At 33.1% G+C, this 20,382-nt stretch overlaps 1 pseudogene; it reads right to left on the bottom strand.

Annotated features, from left to right (window-relative positions):
- Positions 1-13,456, bottom strand: part of LOC113251131 (40S ribosomal protein S29-like) — a 54,938-nt pseudogene extending 41,482 nt beyond the window's left edge.
- Positions 13,457-20,382: the final 6,926 nt, after the last annotated feature.

Here is a 20,382-nt window from a genome sequence, read left to right as displayed (position 1 = left end):
AGGGCTGGTTCCTCACTGAGCCCTAACAATCAGGCTGCCATTACTTGGTTGTCAGTAAAATTGCTGGGCTCTAAACATTGTTGGACCATGGCCTCATAGCTCTGAATTAGGAGGCCATCTCTAAAACATTGGGGAATGGGAGGGACTCTAATGGCTTTTTGCTTACTCTATTTTAATTTTTTGTAGCTATTAATTTTTTTTTTAAAAATTTTAATTTATTTACTTGACAAAGAGAGACAGCCAGTGAGAGAAGGAACACAAGCAGGGGGAGGGAGAGAGGAAGAAGCAGGCTCCCAGCGGAAGAGCCTGATGTGGGGCTCGCTCCCAGAACGCCGGGATCACGCCCTGAGCCGAAGGCAGACGCTTAACGCCTGCGCCACCCAGGTGCCCCTGTAGCTATTAATTTTTATATTATTGACCTTAATGTTTTCTTCATTTCATTGTGACGTGGTGCTTTTATAGATGACCATTAGAAAATTTGCTAACAAAGATGGGATATGTTAATTTATTTATTGAAATAATGTATGCATATATATTATAGATATATTTTATAAACAAAATATTATATATAGTTACATAAGTATACGTATCTCTGAAAGTGTATATTTCTGTATATATTTTATATACATATATGTATGCATATATTTTACATAGGAACATGTAATACAGTATATGTATATATAAAGAAAGAGACATATACATCACCTTCTAATTGCCCACATCTGTGCTAATGATGAAGCAAACAAAGACGAGAGAAATGTAGCCAAAATGAAATTTCTTTACAACTTGCAGCCCACTGATACATACCTGAAACATGCAGAGCATGACATTCCTCAAGAACTCATGGCTGCCTTAATGTTGATGTTTTGCTATTGACTAAAAACTACCTTATCTTGATAATAGACAGACCTCCAGTATCCTATAACTCTTCTTTAACATGCAGAAATCCCTTTACAGACTACAGTTATCTCTACCCCTACCCCCCAAACTTAAAAGTATATAATCAGTCAATTCTCACAGAGCTCCCCTATGGCAGCTCTTTCTGCCCACAGGTTTTGCCCCCATGCTACAATAAAAACACCTTTTTGCACCCAAAATGTCTGAAGAATTCTTTCTTAATCCTTGGCCTTGACAATCCTGCATCACTAACACTTATAAAAAGTTATAAAAAGATCTTGCCTAATAATCAAATAGCTAAGAGCAATCTACTTAGATTTCAATATAGATGTCATATTCTTAACTACTGTCCTATAATGTTTCAAAGTTTATGTATTTAAAAATGATATTTTTATATTTTTGATAATGTTATTTATAATATTTATATTATAGTATAAATAATGATATTTATATCTTAATGTGCCTAAATTAATTCCTGGGATTGCTTTAAAACTGCATGTAAAATTTCTTCACTATTCAAAATATATTTGATTTTTTATATGTTTAGTAAAAAAGGGACAAAATAAGAACAGAATTACTGTCTACTGTTGAGACATGGTTAAAAAAATAATAATTATAATAATGATGATAATAATGATCATTATAAAAACTTAAACTAAACAGGCTCTCCATATAGTTGTTAATTGAATTGACCATGCTTATCTTGAGAAGAAATCTACTTAGAACTTTTGTGTAAGAACACATAAGAATAGCTTATTGCCTTCCTGATTGTTCATTTCCTCTTTGAATAGGCTGAAAATTGTTACCAATATAGAACTCCGTCTTTGAAGATAATTTTAATCACCAATCACACATATAGTTTGTAAATTACCCTGACGTACAATTCTACACTACATAAGAATTTAATAGGACTCACTAAGGCAGGTCCTTAGTGTCAGCTAAAATACAATACTTTCAGATGAAATTACTTTTTAAGCCATAGTTGAGGAAAGGCTAAGCAATTTTTACAAACAGTTATTATTGACTACTCTGATGGTAGCATGGTGTTAAAAAGAAATTTATTACTCTATTTTGGGTGTCTGAATTTTTAGTTTATAGTCTAACACCATGGCTATATCTGATTTCTATTAAGCTGGGAGATGAAGGGAATTGCATGTTTTCAGAGACCATTAAATAGGACTTTAGATTTTGTTGTTAATTCAGGCTTGACGTATTGCACTATGTATCCTATGAAAGGGAATTTATTTAGAATGTTTACTGCACTTTGCTATATCTTGTTTTTAATTTGGAGGAATTATGGTTTTTGCTACTAATAATATATAATTATGTAGTTTCTCATGTTAATGAAATGACTAATAAATGCCATTAAATAACTAGATATTATGGTTAATTATGCTCATAGATTTTTGAAATTTGCTGTTTGAAGACTAAACAGTGATCTGAAAAAATATAAAATATAAGTATGTAATATAGTTATTGAGAGGTATGTAATAAAATATAGTAATAACCAGCAATAATACTAATAAATTGGTAGACGAGTACCATTTGTTGATTGTTAATAATGTGCCAGGCACTGTTCTAGCCCATTTTATAAGTATTTCACTTATTTTGCAGAAAAGGAATCTTAGGCACACAGTTGGCAAATAACTTGTCTAAGGTCATATAACTAGATATAGTGGGGTTGCAATTAAAAAACAATGTGTTAACATGAATAAACATTATTCGATATATAGTTGTTTAGCACTTAGCAAATAAAGGTATATATTTATATAATACAGTTTTTGCTCAGGACAATGTTTATGTTTTTGTTCTAGGTGGAAATTACATTCCTAAATTTCTTTGTTCCACTTACAAGGACTTATTCTGATTAAGTATATGTATTAGTTACCTATTGCTGTTTTGAAACATAACCACAAACTTAGTGGCTTAAAATAATGCAAATTTATTTTTATTTTCTTTCGTATTTACCTCATAGTCCTGGGGGACAAAAATCTTGAATGCTTTTCATTGCACTACATTCTGGAGCTGCGTTCTTTTGATAGGCTCTAGGAGAGACTCTGTTCCCTTGCTTTTTCTGGCTTCAGAGGCTCACTCCCTCCCTTGGCTCATGGCCCTTTCCTCCATCTTCAAGTTAGCAATTATATCATTTGGACCTCTGCTCCCATTGCCCCATCCCCTTCTCTGAATCTGATCTTCCTGCTTGCATTTTAATAGGACCTTGTGATTACATTGAGCTCACCTAATTATCTAAGATAATCTCCCCATTATTGTTAATTTATGTGCAAAGCCACTTACTTGCAACAGTGGGAGGGCAACAAGTGATATTACAATGTATTGACTCAAAATAAAAAGCATAAATATCAATGATGGAATTGATATACTTTCTAAATGTTCAAAGATTACAAATACATTTTTGGAAAACGTAATTCAAACAAATTATAAAAATATTTTTTTTCTAAAAGAATCACAGAAAATAACTTTGTTCTCTTAGAAATTTTTGTTGTTCTTATAGAACTTAAAAATACATTTTTCCTATGAGGGAAATTAGAAGTTTTAAGAATCACTGCAACATGTCAAACTTCCCAAAGAACACAATGATTCAAGGAAGAATGGGAGGAGAGGTAATTGTTGAAGGATTATTTAGTGTGAAAAACATAAAAGAAGTCCTGCATCTTATCTTATGTGTCCATCCCCATTCAGGGAGGTAAAACGGCTGAAGATTTTTACTGCTTCTGGTATTAAGCACGTATCTATTGAGGAGATGGGTACATAGAGCTAATTCACAAGCAGAAAGCCTTATAATACAATCTGATTTCAGGTAAGAATCACCTAGATAAGGTCATCCTATATCTCACAGTTATTACGTTTCTCATTATAGACAATTCAACATCAGTTCTGGTTTATAGACCAACTATTTTTGAGGTTGTTGGTAAGAGGTCATGTATAGGTGATATAGTCATTCTCAGTGTGTTTTGAAATTCAAGTCATTAAGACTACAACCTTGAAAGCCAGATTTTAAAATTTGTGAAATCATGATGGTAACACTTTGAATGTTAGCTAGGAGATGATTTCTCCAGACATCATCTTTATTTTACAAGTTATCTTTTATCAGATGTATATAACTGTCACTTTAAACATGATAACAAGTGGCAAAATACCGTTTATATTAATTCTAGGTGATTTCTTGTCATTCAAAGTTCGGGCTGTTAGAAGGTAATGCTCAAAGAATTTAGGAAGAAAGATAAAGGATACAGGATTCTTTCAATTTTATATTTTCTGTTTTGATTATTTGAGTTCTTTATACTTAATTCTTTTTATTAGTAATAAAACTTTCTATAATCTCTTAATATTACAAGTAGCTTTACAGTTAGTCTCATGCTAGACTATAAGTTCCATTGCAGAGGCATTATATTTGACTTTTCCTCACCATTGTGTATCTAGATTATTCTAGCTGGAAGGTAGTTGCTTAATTAGTACATGCTGAATAATAATATATATTAAATGAAATATATAATTAATATTAAATGCTCATTTATTATTTGCTAATTCACACATCAATCATCCACTATTCATTGATTCATTCAAGTACACACATACATCTACATACACACATGGATGAACAAAAATGATTAAAAGAGAGTGTTTTTCACTGCAGACCATTTCTCAGGAGAAAGACATCTTTTGGGACAGATGGATACTGAATTTGCAAATTTAGATCAATCCCTTATTCTCTTCATCATTTAAAATCCACCTAAATCTTCACTTTTAAGTTATGTATAGATGTAAGGCATTTACATTGATTTTGGAGTCTTTTGCATTACATATAAATGTAAAGTAATTATGTCATTCTGAGGGTTTTCAGTGCACTGCCAGTAGCATTAGGCGTCAAAGATTAGTAGCATTTATGCTTTGCACTTAGCAAAATAAGAAACGGATTTCTTTTTAAGCTTCTATTATATGTCCTTAAACTAAAAGCCTTCAAATTGTGTTTAGGCATCTACATTACTGATCAGTTTCATTTTCTTTATTAGAATATTTTAGAAAGTGTGGTCTGTAGCTTATTTTTCAGAATTCTGACACTTTTTATGTAATTTATTTGACTACAAAGATTTTGACTTTATGATCAATTATATATTGATCCTTTGGGGTTTACCTCAGGTGAAAATAAGAACACATGGTTCAATAAAAAGTAAAAAAGTCATTCTTAAAGTTTTCTTAGTTTGGCAGCATTTCTCAAAAATATTTTTTTTGTTTGTTTTTTGAGAAAGAGAGAGGGAGCACAAGCGAAGGGGGTGGGGTTGTACAGAGGGAGAGAGAGAATCCCAGGCAGGCTTCATGCTCAGCATGGAGTCCCATGGGGGGCTTGATCTCACAACCCTGAGATAATGACCTGAGCCGAAATTAAGAGTCTGAAGCTTAACTGACTGAGCTATCCAGGTACTCCTATCAAAAATAGTTTCAACAAGATGTCATATAAAGAACATTTGCATTGACCTGGTTTCTATCCCCTTCTTATCTATTTAACTTCGTATCTGTTTTTGTCTTTGGTTCATGGATATGCTCTATATTCCAATTAAAAATTTTACTGGAGTTTGGATATTTTAATGCCTATAGTAAAGCCTGAATGTCATACCAGTACGCTGCTTCCACGTTTTCAATAAAGCTGAATGCTGATAGTATTCGAATACCACAAATACTAGAAAATCAATAAACCGCATTTATTTATATTGTCCTCAGGGATAGTATTTTTTTTAAAAGATTTTATTTATTTATTTGAGAGAGAGAGAGACAGCCAGCAAGAGAAGGAACATAAGCAGGGGGAGTGGGAGAGAGAGAAGCAGGCTCCCAGCTGAGCAGGGAGCCAGATGTGGGGCTTGATCCCAGGGTCCTGGGATCATGCCCTGGGCCAAAGGCAGATGCTTAATGACTGAGCCACCCAGGCGCCCCACAGGGATAGTATTGTTACAAAGTAATGTAATATAATAATCTCTTTAAGATTTGTGCATTTTACGTGTTTGTTTTTTTAAATTGCAGTCACCAGTTTAGCACAAAATTTTCAACGCCAGTAACATTAATTTTAATATTTTCATGGGTAAAATAAAAATAATTATAAATAATGATTCATGTAGGTTATGAAGGAAATTCTAAACTAATGTTATTAAAATAAATTATTTTGAAGATTTCTATAATTTGAAGTTTGATGTAAAAATATATGTCGTACTTCTATAGTAATGTTGACATTCAAATATTTTATTTGTCACTTAATAGAAACTATTAAAGTGCATGTTTATATGTTAAATCACACTTAATGAGCAGATTTTTTAAAAGAATTTATTTATTTATTTGAGAGAGAGAGAGAGAGCGCACAAGCAAAGGGAGGGGCAAAGGGAGAAGGAGAAGCAGACCCCCTCTGAGCAGGGAGCCCAACACGGGGCTCCATCCCAGGACACTGGGATCATGACCGGAGCCAAAGGCAGACATCAAACCAACTGAACTATCCAGGCACCACTTAATGAACAGATTTTATATAATCTAAGAATGTTAGGAAAATTAATTATCTTTGTAATGTAGAGTAATATATTGCATTCCAGATATGCACGTCAGACTATATAATATTTACAAAGTAATGCAAAATGCAACTGACAAAATGTACTATAGAGGTATATATACTTGTAATATCTTTAATTCCTAACTCTGATATGAAAGTAATTTTCAATAATAGTTCTTGCCAAACTGTTCAGATGTTATTCTAAATATTAACTCTAAGTAACTTTATGAGAAATCATTTATAATATTTTAATCCCATCAGAACATAATGAGATTTAAAACATGGATGTATTGGCAATAAGTGCTATCTTCAACATTTAGAGATAACTAGTTATTGTTATAATAGTGCTAAAATTTATACAAATATAAGCAATTTGAAAAAAATAGTAAAATATTTTAAGGAAACAAAAACTCCAAAGAATTACAGTGGTTTAAAGAAAACCCCACAGTACTTAAAAAGGTTATTATTTTGAAAACATTTAGAATACTTGAAAGAGTCATTGAAAGAAGACAAAAGAATTCTCAACAACTACTTGATCCTGAGTCAATAAAGCACCAGGAAATCTGGCTTTATTGTATGCTGTTTCCCACTAACAAAAGCAATTTGTAGGCTGGGAATGAGTTGTGGTGCACTGGCTGCCTAAACAAATTGCAGAGGCAATAATCTGAGGCTCACATTTGAAGATATTGGCGCTTTTTCTGAAGTTAAGTGCGGTGAAGCCTATTACATTTGTGTCTTACTAACCAGCTTCAAATAGGGCTATGAAGTACTTTGTTCTCTCTTTACGGGAAGCCCTAGAGACATTCTTTTGCTGCTAAAGATTTGTCTTTGCCACATTGTTTGGTAAATTTCCATTTACTACAATGAATGAAATAAGGGGGATTTTGAAGTGTATTTAAAAGGAAAAAAAGCAATTGTGTAGTGTTTTATTTCCCTAATCGGACAATGAGAAATGGCTCAAAACATAAATGTTACACATCTATTTGTCCCTGGGGATTTGGGATTTACAATGGACAGCTGGGATTAAAAATAAAAGCTCCGCAAGTCAAATGCAATTTTTATGATAATGAATTTGTTTCTGATTTGGTGGACAAAAGTTAAAATATGAAAAGGCCCATATCACTGTAATGATTGTCTATAATACAATAGAGAAATATATTTATAATTGTGCAATTTTGAAGAAAATATTTGATTCCTTCGAATAAAGATTGAAAGCACCAGTTTTATTGCCCCCCAAAACATAAACACTACATTGGAAGAGTTGACATTAATTACTAAGAAAACTAAGGAAATATCAAGTGTAATTAAGTGAAGTTTGGAAAACAAAAACCTCATTTTATCAGTTGTTTTAAGCTTCATGGGGTACTCATAAAGTGTTAAAGCCATCCAAGTAAGTTTCCTTTTCTACAGGGGCACGTTAATGTATGCAAGAAACTGGCGAATTTTTAGAACAAAATTTTAGGCAGAAACTTCAAACTCAACAGCTCCTTGAATAAAACCTAGAACAAATTATTCACTTTTTTGAAATAAGTCAAGCAGAGAAAGACAATTATCATATGATTTCTCTCATCTATGGAACATAAGAACTAGGAAGATCGATAGGGGAAGAAAGGGATAAAGAAAGGGGGGTAATCAGAAGGGGGAGTGAAGCATGGGAGACTATGGACTATGAGAAACAAACTGAGGGCTTCAGAGGGGATGGGGTTGGGGGAATGGGATAGACTGGTGATGGGTAGTAAGGAGGGCACGTATTGCATGGTGCACTGGGTGTTACACGCAACTAATGAATCATCGAACTTTGCATCAGAAACCAGGGATGTACTGTATGGTGACTAACATAGTGTAATAAAAAAACATTTAAAAAAATTATTCACTTTTTTGAGTCTCAGAAATTTTTATAGATTAAGTAGCCATGATCCTTGTGTTAGAGAACTTCTAAGCAGGTTGAAATGTAGAGTATTACATTATATAACATGTATATGTTGTAACATGTATCTCCAGAGAAGATATTCTGTGATGTCCTGTTCTCTATCTCTGCACCAGGACACACCTTGACTCATGATATTTCCAGAGCATGCTTTATTCACCTTTTTATCCTTAACAAATAAATTTTCATTAATTACGCCCTGAATGAATCAGTGAGGAAATTCACTGAATGACTGAATGATTAAAATTCAAGTCTCTTTGATCTTCCTAATAGAATATGAAAGACTTTGGAAATAATTGGTGTAGTCATTATTCCATTTATGTTTGCTCCCATCAGTCTTTCAAGCAACAATAAAAATCCAGCTGGGATCAGGTATCACAAACTACATTTTTTGTTAAACATGTTTATATTTCTCTAGGCATTCCATAATGCTTACAAAAACAAAGAAAGAAAATAAAATATAACAAACAAACAAAAAGAAAGCCATTCTTTGTTATTTCTATGTTCCAAAAAATGAGAACCACTGACTTAGCCAAGCCTCCTCATTTAGTAGCTGAAGCCATTAGGGTCAAGAGACATTAAATCCCTTTGCTTTTTTTCACACAGGTAATTAAAAGCAGAGCCAGGAACTTGTCCCCAGCCTTCTGGAATCTAATCTGGTGCATTATCCTTTAGAGTGCTCTACCTCCCTATTTGGACCATTCTTCTCGGTGAGAGCAAATACAAAGATGAAGAATGAATGGGACTAGGCGGGTTGATTGTCAGAGTTTCAGTGAATAAGCCAGGGGTTCAAAGCTTTCAGAATAGTTCTGGTGAACATTCTCTGAAAGTTAATGACATGTTGTTTTGTTCCCTTATAAATTATTGAAATGCCAGCATACAATAGTCAAGAGCTTATTACAAAAGCCTAATGTAGACATAGTTACAATAAAGCAACACAATTACAACTAAGGGCTTAGTGTGACCAGTTTAAAAAGCAAAACATAGCAAAAGTGGCAATACTGGGTTTTTATTTTTAAATTTCTATGTATTATGAAAGGGGAAAAGAAACAATTTCAGAAAAAAATGGGAAAGAAAATAAGTGTAACTTTGTAAGTAAAAAAAAGGCTATTCAAGGGTCAAATGGTAAAAACAACAGAAACAAAGAATTTTGATAGAATTTGCATTATTTTCTGCAGCACAAAAAGCTAAATAAAAAGTTATTTATATCCTCAAAGAATTAACTATTTAGAGGAGAGAATAAATGCATGATAATGTTTAACATATTGTCAGAGATTATTTTATGTTTGGTAATGATCTAAGTGTTTTGTAAATATTGTAACTTTTAATCCTTATAATAGCCTAATGACGTGCTATTATTATCTTCATTTTTACATGAGGAATCTGAATTCTCCAGTGTCATAGGTAATTATTGACTTGGATAAGGTTCAAAGTAGTCAGTCTGACTTCAGAGAATTATGGCCTAAACATTTCTGTCTACTACCTCTCAGACTCAGTTATGATATAAAGCTGATATGATAGAAACTACTGTACAGTAGTCTCTGTTATCTATGGGGTATATGTTCCAAGGCCCCCAATGGATGCCTGAAACCATAGATAGTATCAAACTTTCTATATACTCTTATTTTTTCCTATACATTCATATGGATGATAAAGTTTAATTCATAAGTCAAGCACATAAGATATTAACAATGATAACTAATAAAATAGAATGGTTATAATAAAATATTGCAAGAAAAGTTATGTGCTAAACACAGAGGAACAAAACCAAAAGTGATATGCTTGTATATCAAGGAAAGAATAACTCATGGGAGACCATGTGCTTGTCATGATAGCCAAGGTAATGTTGCCATCTGATTAAATGTTGCAAATTGCATATGGAATGTAGCTTACAAGTAGAAATTTTAAAAAAAGACAATTACAAATCTTTTTTTTTTTTTTTTAAAGATTTTATTTATTTATGTGACAGAGAGACAGCCAGCGAGAGAGGGAACACAAGCAGGGGGAGTGGGAGAGGAAGAAGCAGGCTCCCCGCCGAGGAGCCTGATGTGGGACTCGATCCCGGAACGCCAGGATCACGCCCTGAGCCGAAGGCAGACGCTTAACGACTGCGCCACCCAGGCGCCCCGACAATTACAAATCTTAATTGATACCTGAGATAATTGTGTTTAACCCATTCGTCAGATTACTTTAGGAATGATAGCAATGGAGAATGTGCTACCAATCTATATCCTTTAAAAAGAACTTTCTTGGGAAATCACAAAAGGTGTCTTTGCCAGATAGGATACTTAAAATTTTTTATGTATATCACTTCATAGTATAAAATTGATTCAAATTCCTTATTGCATGAGTTTCTGGTACCATCGAAATAATAACAGTTGTGTTTTTTATACCATTTTACAATTTACAGTGTGCTCAATTCTATTTAATTTAATGTTTCTTAACATGTTTTGAGCACTGACATTATGTTTTGTGTTATTTTAGGTATAAAGATATAAAGATAAATCAACATAATCTTCAAGTTGCTCATGTTCCAGCGAGTCAGAAACCTAAAGATATAATTACGATATAAATGAGAATTTAGATAATAAAAGTCTTTTTAAAAGTGCCTCAAAAGCATAGGAAGATTTAATTCTATCTGATTGTAGAACATAAGGAATAAGGATTTTGTTTTTTAATCTGGCATACCACATTGCCTATTAAACAAGTTGTAAGCTAGAAAATGGTTATACATTAACTGGTAAAAAAAAAAAAATGAAGTTCCAGATATTGGATAATTCAATTATGTAGAATTTATATATATTCATGTGTTTATGTTTTTTCAGGAAATACATAGTTGCAACATTTTAACATGATTATATTCACGCATGTTCTCATCTGCTTCCACAACTGTACTGACTCATTCTTAGAAGTTTTCTAGAACTACTGGCAGTCTCTATTATTCTGGGTCCCATCAGAGGAAATAGATCACACTAATTATTTTAACAGGGAGATTCATTAGAAGGACTTGGTTATACGGATAGTAGACAACTACAAAAAGTACAAGTGAAAACCAGAGTAACAGAGATATGAATTATAGGGAACAGGCCTAAACCTAGTTCTGGAGAAACAAAGAGGATTGGCTGCCTCTGTCAGACCCCAGAAGCTTGGAAAAGAGGGGCCAACAGAGCTGAGGCCTGCACTTCTGAGGAAGACTCGGCCCAGCTGGTGTTGGTATTGAAGTGAAAGTACCATGAATGTAATTCCAGAAAGGTGAGAACAAGTTGAAAAAGACACCAATGCTTTTAATTGAGTAAGTTCACATTGAGACAATGCTGTCAGAAACATCAGTAAAAGAAAAAAGGATCAAGTGTCTTCTTCCATATTTTGTTTGCTAGTTTCCTTATAACACCTGCTATATTGACAGAGGCAAACCTGATAGGAAACAGGTGGCCATGAAGAAATGTAGTTTGCAGAATTATACTCCTATCATAAGACAGTAGAGAAGAGTGGATTTTGATCTAAAGAGAGACAAATTAATAACTCTTTGAATTCTTTAAATATTTATTCACTAAATATTTATATAATATTAACTACTTTAACAATACAATGACAAGAAGTATATTGAAAGGGCATTTCATCTACTTTAAATATGTGTATTTATTCTTACTATTGATATCTGTAATTTTCTGGGGTTAGAATTGCCCAGATAAAAGACAGCTATTGCTTTCCTGGACTGAAAATATTCCTGCCATAAACTAATTCACCTCCTATTTACAGTCATAGTCATTTTATCATTTTTTATCCTAATTTTCCTGAATTAATTGTACTGCCATTTGCCAAAACTTTTCTCCTAAAGTTAAGGCCTAAGAAAAATTGGATAAGTGCATTTCACACATATATTCACTCTTATATAGGGCATACTAGAGAGAGTAACTTTAAAAGACTGAAAAAAAAGAAAGAAAAGGAAAAGAAAAATGAGGTAGATAGAATAGCCTCCCTGGTGCAACTTGATCTAATAGCTATGACAGGAATAGATTAGTGGTTTGAGACTACACCATGCCTTTAAAAATTGCTGTAATACCATTGTAGTAGTGAATTTCCAAGTTCTTTAAAAAAGGAAAGATAAGTTAAGAAGTGTCCCAGTCTGGGAGATATTGATCTTTTACTATGAATGAGATTTAGTCTAAATGTTGGATATATAATATCCAATAGAACATACAGGAAGCTGATTCCTTTTAGAAAACGATCTAGAAAGAATGTCCCTATCTGTTTCATATATTTAAATGATCAAGATATCAAATTAAGGACTTACAGATAAAATATGATATTTTAGCATACTAAGCCTGTTGGACATATGAACATAATTGTCAATTTGAGTACATAAGACCACAGTTTATTGGAGATTACTACTCAGAGACCAATTCAAGTAGGACACAGAGGTGGATGATTTGTCAAACTTAGAAGTTTCCTGTCTCCAGATAATGTTTTAAATATATTTTTGATGTTTTTTGATAATTAAAAAGGAAGTATTCTGATAATATGGAAAATTTAAAATTACTACCATGCACTCCTTTCTAGGGAGGCCATCATTTTCAGGGATAGAGTCTATGTTCCCTTTTCTAAAAAGAACAAGAAGGAGGAAATTTACAAAAAGAGATATTATTTTTTTACCTGTCACGTGGACCTCCCTACCAATTAGTAAATATGCTTGGAATTTTTGTGATTTCCACTACCTCCAAAAGAATATTATTGGCGATATGAAGTATTCTCCTTCTGTAATGGCTAATATTATGTGTCCTCTTAACTGGGCCATGATGCCCAGATATTTGGTCAAACATTATTCTGGATATTTCTGTACACATGTTTCTGGATGAGATTTACATTTAATTCGGTATAGTTTCAGTAAAGCAGATTGCCCTCCATCATGTACATGGGCCTCATTCAATCAGCTGAAATTCTTAGTAAACTCACTTCTCAACAAGACGGAATTTTGCCAGCAGAATGCCTTCAGACTTAATCTGTAACACTGGCTCTTCCTGATTCTCCAGCATACTGCTCCTGGACTTGCACTGCAATTCTTTCCAAAGCCTCCAGTGTGCCATCTTTATGCATCAGGTTTTGAACTTGTCAAGCCTCCACAACTGTGTGAGCCAATTTCTTAAACACACACACACACACACACACACACACACACACACACAAGACACTTGCAAACCTCTTATTTGTTCTGTTTCTCTGGAGAACCCTAACTAATAACATCTAATGAATGATTCCATTATTTGTCTAATTTGCCAAGAATAGGGGAATTTTTAGTCTTTTTCTTTTCTCCTTTTTTCATAACACAGCCAATTAAAATCATGGCTTTTTTCTTTATATCTCCTGAAAATCAATGCAAATAATTCATTCTTTATATCCCCTCTACTTTCTCACACTTCTAATTCTTGGCATGTGCCTACCCCTTGTCTAGAATGCCCTTCACAAACTTACTGTCCTATCCTAGTTCACTGCTATTTATTCTTCAAATATCAATTCAGCTATGACTTTCTCGGAAAAGCATCTCCTGATCATTGCAAAGAGTAAGTGATGCTACTGTATGATTTTGTTTTATCACTCTTCTTATTTGTCCTGTTACTTGTCTGATCAGTTGTCTGTGTCTCAGCTTTTCTGTAGATTCTTGAATGGCTGGAATTTTGTCATGCATCTCTGAATTATTAGGTTTAATTCAGTGTCTGCAACATACCAGGTACTCACTCAAAGATTGCTTAATAATTGTATGGAAAGAAATAGGGGATAGTTCATGGATGAATTGTTGATTACAATGATACATGAGAAAGGCCTTGCAAGTAATTTGGATATTGTTTGAATTGATCTCTGTGCAATCTTGAATTGCACAGCCGTTAACAGTTTATTAACGGAAGTCCTACAGATTTCCAGTTCCAACACTGCAGACTGAGCTTCCAGTGTTTAGTTTCCCTTTATTGTAAATTGGAATAATAATAATATGAAACTAATGTTTTACGAGAGACTTACACTTGAAAATATATCTACTGCACTTATCCAAAGGCTAACATATTATAAATGGTTAAAAAAAAAAGATTAAGCAAAATGCATTCAATTTAAGTATTATTATAAAAGTCATTTGTTTTCCTTTAGTGCATTTTACTGTAAATATGACATAAAATTGAATCTAGATGAATCTTAGACATCTTATTACTTTAGTTATACGCCCCTTCTCCCATCCCTGTTTCCATCCTCTAGATTTAGCTCTCCTGGAAACATTCTTTCTCTACTACATCATGGTGTTTCTGCATTTATGCATTTACCTACAATTTTCACTAAAGGGAACACTCTCCTTATTTCAATTTTCTCTTGACTAACTTGATTTCCTTGGGAATGTCTTCTCTAAATTCTAAAGCAGTCAATATATTTCTGCTTTATTATAAATAATTGTTTAAAGATTGTGATTCCTCCTAGAGTTAAGCTTTGTGAGGGCAAGGTTGTACATTTTTTAATATGGAAATATAGCATTTCGCACTCTTTATAATATAGAGTATATATTAAATAAATATTTCTAAACAAATACATAAATATTTCACTCATCTGAGCAATGATTTCTTGTGTGTAGATAACAGAGTTTGAGGAATGTACAAATGAGGTATTCTTTTCCCTCTTTTTATGAGTGGAAAGCAGTATAAACAAGATGTTTGATAAATTTTAGAACTGAAATATCTTCATTCCTCAGATTTAAAAAAAAGACATATAGAGAAACATAATTTGTTCAACTTTATTTGGAAATATTTTAATCTTGCCATTAAGAATGTCTTATATTATGGAGAAAAAAATGTTACTAGCCTACTGCATTAATATACTTACCTAAAGAATTTAGTTTAAAAATGAAAAAAAATATTCTTATGATATAATAAGAGAAATGGGTTTCTTTTTATTATTATAAAAGCGGTATCTGCCTCGTCATCACATATCTAGGTTCATCTAAGAGATAACCATCATTACTTCACTCCCTGACTTCTTTTCCAAATGTCCCAACATTTTCAGTTGTATTTTAGCAGTATATTAATCCAAGAATTCCCTGCAGTTGTCATGTCAGATACCAGCTCACTAGCATCTTCATATCATTTGTCTGTATTTATCCACCCAAATGTACATGCAAATCAGTACCTCAATAATTGAGAAAACATTTATAGCATTCCCATTATTTGTCATATTAAAATACTTTAAAAACTTTTTACACTTTTTTCTTTTAGAGATTTTATTTATTTATTTGAGAGAGAAAGAGCACAAGCAGGGGAGAGGGACAGGGAACTCTGAGCAGGGAGCCTAACACAGGGCTCTATTCCAAGACCCTGGGATCATGACCTGTGCTGAAGGCAAATGCTTAACCAACTGAGCCACCTAGGTACCCCAAGTTTTTACACTTTTTAATGACTTATTCCAGTAAAATTTCATGTATATCAGAGAAAAATGTTTTTATTAAATGATATAAAATAATAGCACAAAACTAAGCTATGGTTTTATGCAGCAGGTAATTAAAATAATATACTCTGCTGCTGAATATATATATTTTTGAATATGTGATTTGAATGTTCTATATTAGCATAAGAATTTAAACCAATAAATCTAAATGTTGCACCCTTCGTAGGTCTAAATAACATCAATCTTTTGTTCCTTTTACTTTCAGTTATTTAAAATAACACTGATTTTATAAGAAATGGTAAAGTTCAAGAAATATGAAAGTTGGTTAAAACACTACTAAATTGGAACTTTAAAACATTAATTTATATCTTATGAGAAGTACCCTAATTTTCATATTTATAAGCATCTTATGCAAAAGAGGATATATAGATGTACATATAAATAGACATCTTATTACTTTAGTTATACACCCCTTCTCCCATCCCTGTCTTCATCCTTCTAGATTTAGCTCTCCTGGAAACATCATTTCTCTACTATATCATGGTGTGTCTGCATTTATGCAGTGTAAACCAAAAACACCTAGGAATAAATGACCATTTGCAGAGGATTAAAGGAAAGAAAAAAATGTCATGGCGGATGTATGCTGAACTCCTTTGAGTCATGTCAAGAAATGGGACATTAAAAAAATATAGTCAGGTGACTTCAACTATCCAGCCATCTGGCTAAAGTCTAAATGAAGAAGAACAGAAACTCTTACAAGTATTTTTTAAAAAATTAGTCAAACTATCAAATACCAAAGGATATAAGATAAGCTGTCATCTACAACTTAAGTGGTATTCATGTGACTGATGGGTATATCTAGGAATTTTTAGTGGATTGGTTATAATTTTATTCATTTCCTTCATACTCAGGCAATGGCTTAAAACATTAGTGAATGCAAAAACATTTTCTTACAGAATATTGGCAAGGATGGAGAGAAAGGAGAACGCTCTTGCACTGTTGGTGGGAATGCTAACTGGTGCAGCCACTCTGGAGTACAGTATGGAGGTGCCTCAAAATGTTAAAAATAGAACTACCCCATGATCCAGCAATTATACTACTAGGTATTTACCCAAAGGATACAAAAATACAAATTTGAAGGGATACATGTACAACGATGTTTATAGCAGCATTATCAACAATAGCCAAACTATGGAGAGAGCCCAAAAGTCCATCAACTGATGAACAGATAAAGAAGATGTGATGTATATATACAATGGAATATTACTCAGCCATCAAAAATAATTAAATCTCACCATTTACAATGACATACATGGAGCTAGAGGGTATTATGCAAAGTGAAATAAGTTAGTCAGAGAAAGACAAATACCAAATGATCTCAGTCATAATTGGAATTTAAGAAAGAAAACAGATGAACATATGGGAAGGAGGAAAAGAAAAAAAGGAGAGAGGGAAACAAGCCATAAAAGACTTTTAACCATAGAGAACGAATTGAGGGTTGATGGAGAGAGCTAGGTGGGGAATGGGCTAGATGGGTTATGGGTAATGAGGAGGGCATTTGTTATGATGAGCACTGGATGTTGTATGTAAGTGATGTATCACTGAATTCTACTCCAGAAACCAATATTTCTCTGTATGTTAACTACCTAAAATTTAAATAAAAAATAAAAAGAAAAAAAAATTTGCCAAATATAGTGGAGCAGAAAACCAGAATGAACTTGGGTCTAGGATCACTTCATGTCCTGACCTGCCAACCTCAGACTTCTTTTATGAGATAAAGTCCTATTTGTTAAGCTAATGTTAGATTTCCACCATTATACAGTTTTTTACTATTGAATGCACTCTTAATTGATACCATATCTTTCTATAAAAAAAGTCATATCATGAAATATGCTTTTCCTTCAGATTTTAATTTTATTCACAGGATCCAAAATAAAGGCAGTAAATGCTTGTGAATGAGCAAAATTGCCCTATTTGTTAAATTTCTCTTTCAGAGAATGTATAGAATTGCATACACTTGGTTTTTACAAGCTATCACTGTTAATAGTGCTGTGGTGAGCTGTGTCGAAGCTTCTGATGTAATTTTAGATAGATTGATTTATTGACGATTAAATTTATTTATTAAAAAAAATGAAATTACATAAAAGAAGGAAATCCTGCCATTTTGAAACAGGGATGGACCTTGAGGCTATTATGCTAAGTGAAATATGTCAGACAGAGACTTATATATGGAATCTAAAAACACCGAAATCTTAGAAACAGATTTGTAGAATGACTATTGCCAGAGGTTAGGCAGTGGAGGAAACCTGAATATGTTGGGGAAAGGAGACAGATTTTCGGTTATAAGATGAATAAATTTCAAGGATTCAAAATGGTGACTATGTTAATAAGTTGCTATGAGAGTGGAGCTTTTAATATGTTCACATAAAAACAACCATAAAATGCTTATTATGTGAAGTCAAGGATATATTAACTAACCCTGTTGTGGTAAACATTGCACAACAGATATGTATGTAAAATAAATACATGCATTAATGTTTTAAAAATAAATATCACAGCCTAATACCTTTTAAATATAGAAACATCATAATTATAATGGGTAGAAACTTATCCCTTGATCTTTTTAGGGAAATTAATAATGATAATAAGCATCATCATTGTCTTTGTTATCATCATCATCATCATCATCATCATCATCACCTCTACAGTTGGCTATCTCAGCCTTGGCTTTCTTTGCAGTTTGGCTTGAATAATGCTTTTTAGGAGGGAGGGTGGCTGGCTATCTTGGGCATTGTAGGATATTTACTGATATCTGACCCTTACCTTCTAGACAGTAGTAACCCCCCTTACTGTTGTGACAACCAAAAATGTCTCCAAATATTTCCAAGTTACCTGGGCTGCAAAATCAATCCTGGCAAAAAACCCCACTCTTCTACAGTAAGCTCCCTGGACACTTTTGGATCTGTGCATCCACTAACAATGCTCGACATTATTAAATCTTAAACCAATTTCTATAACTTTGGTACCAATATCACATCCAGTACTTTTTCTGAATCAATCCTTCAAAAGTTTGAGGAAGAATATTTGCCATCATCTTTACAACTATTGTTTCCTATGTTAAACATCAATTGTTCACCTATCTTGAAGTTTATTTATTATTATTATGACATCAGAAGTTGAAAAAATTAACTATCCCAATATATTTTAAATTTCTATATTGATTTGAAATCAAATATTTTGCTGGAGAATGTTAACTCCAAAAAACTGTTTTTGTACCACAATATAATATATTCTATATATTAAAATTCTTTATAATTTAACCTGATTTAATTAGAGCCTAGCGTATTCATACATTTTAGACATATGGGCGTGTCCTATTACTTTGCAACATATTTGATTGGAAGAGTTAATAGAGTCATAAAGGTAATTACACAAAAATTACCACAACAAAACAACATGGAAAAATTATAATATTTTCATTTCCACATAGTGATATACTCCATTAATGATGGGGTACCTTCTAAGTTACAAATCACAAAGGATTCAAAAGTGTTTCTCATCACAGATTATTTTTAAAGATTTTATTTATTTATTTGACAGAGAGAGACAGCCAGCGAGAGATGGAACACAAGCAGGGGGAGTGGGAGAGGAAGAAGCAGGCTCCTAGTGGAGGAGCCTGATGTGGGGCTCGATCCCAGAACGCTGGGATCACGCCCTGAGCCGAAGGCAGACGCTTAAGGACTGCGCCACCCAGGCGCCCCTCAACACAGATTTTGAAGGTAGATATTTAAACAAAGATTTATCTCTGCTAAATGACAGTACGCATAAATGTTATGACAGCAAAAGGAATGTTCACTCATCTCTGCCTGAGTGGGTCAGGAAAGAAGATGGAGATTTGAATGGATGAGTAGTACAATATCAAATTATTAGGGACCCATTCATTTATCCACATTAAACAAAGCTTTATTGTCTAATAACATAATTAATAGTTCCCTGAATTAATGAAATATGCCAACAGGCATTGTACCAAAAAAGAGCAAGTAACCTGAACTCAGTTGCTTTACTCAGATTCCCCAATATCAAATCATCTAAACTGATAAAACAGCTAACGATTGAGATGCAATAGAAAGCCTCTTTATCAAACTTTGGCCACTTTCCATTGCCTCTGAAAACATGCTGACTGATTTTTTTACAAAGGTGAACTGGTAGTGGACATTTCCTTTAGAAAGTCTGAACACCTCTCTTCTCTGACTTTCCTCCCAGCTGACCAGAGTACTTAGTGATTGTGTTTTCCCCCATTTGTGTGATGCTTGTTTTTACAATCATGTAAATTTGTTAATTGTCTCATAATCTACTTATGTATCCTCATGAAAGACAAATTATTTAATCTAAAAGAGTTTGGAAAAACACAATAAATGGGAACTGCTAAAGCATCTTCGTAGGTGTGGGTGGGTGAAGCGACTGAGAGATTGGTAAAGGGTGAAAATCTAACAGGATTCTAGGTTCGGGTTGCTTTAAGATTGATTCATCTATACAGTGGGATATCATTCAGCCATGAAAAGAATGAAATCTTGTCATTTGCAACAACACAGATGGA

The sequence above is a fragment of the Ursus arctos genome, unplaced genomic scaffold (assembly GCF_023065955.2).
Source record: "Ursus arctos isolate Adak ecotype North America unplaced genomic scaffold, UrsArc2.0 scaffold_10, whole genome shotgun sequence".
In the NCBI taxonomy this organism is placed as follows: Eukaryota; Metazoa; Chordata; class Mammalia; order Carnivora; family Ursidae; genus Ursus; species Ursus arctos.
The sequence above is the reverse complement of the archived record's forward strand: the minus strand, read 5'-3'. Positions and strand labels throughout refer to the sequence as shown.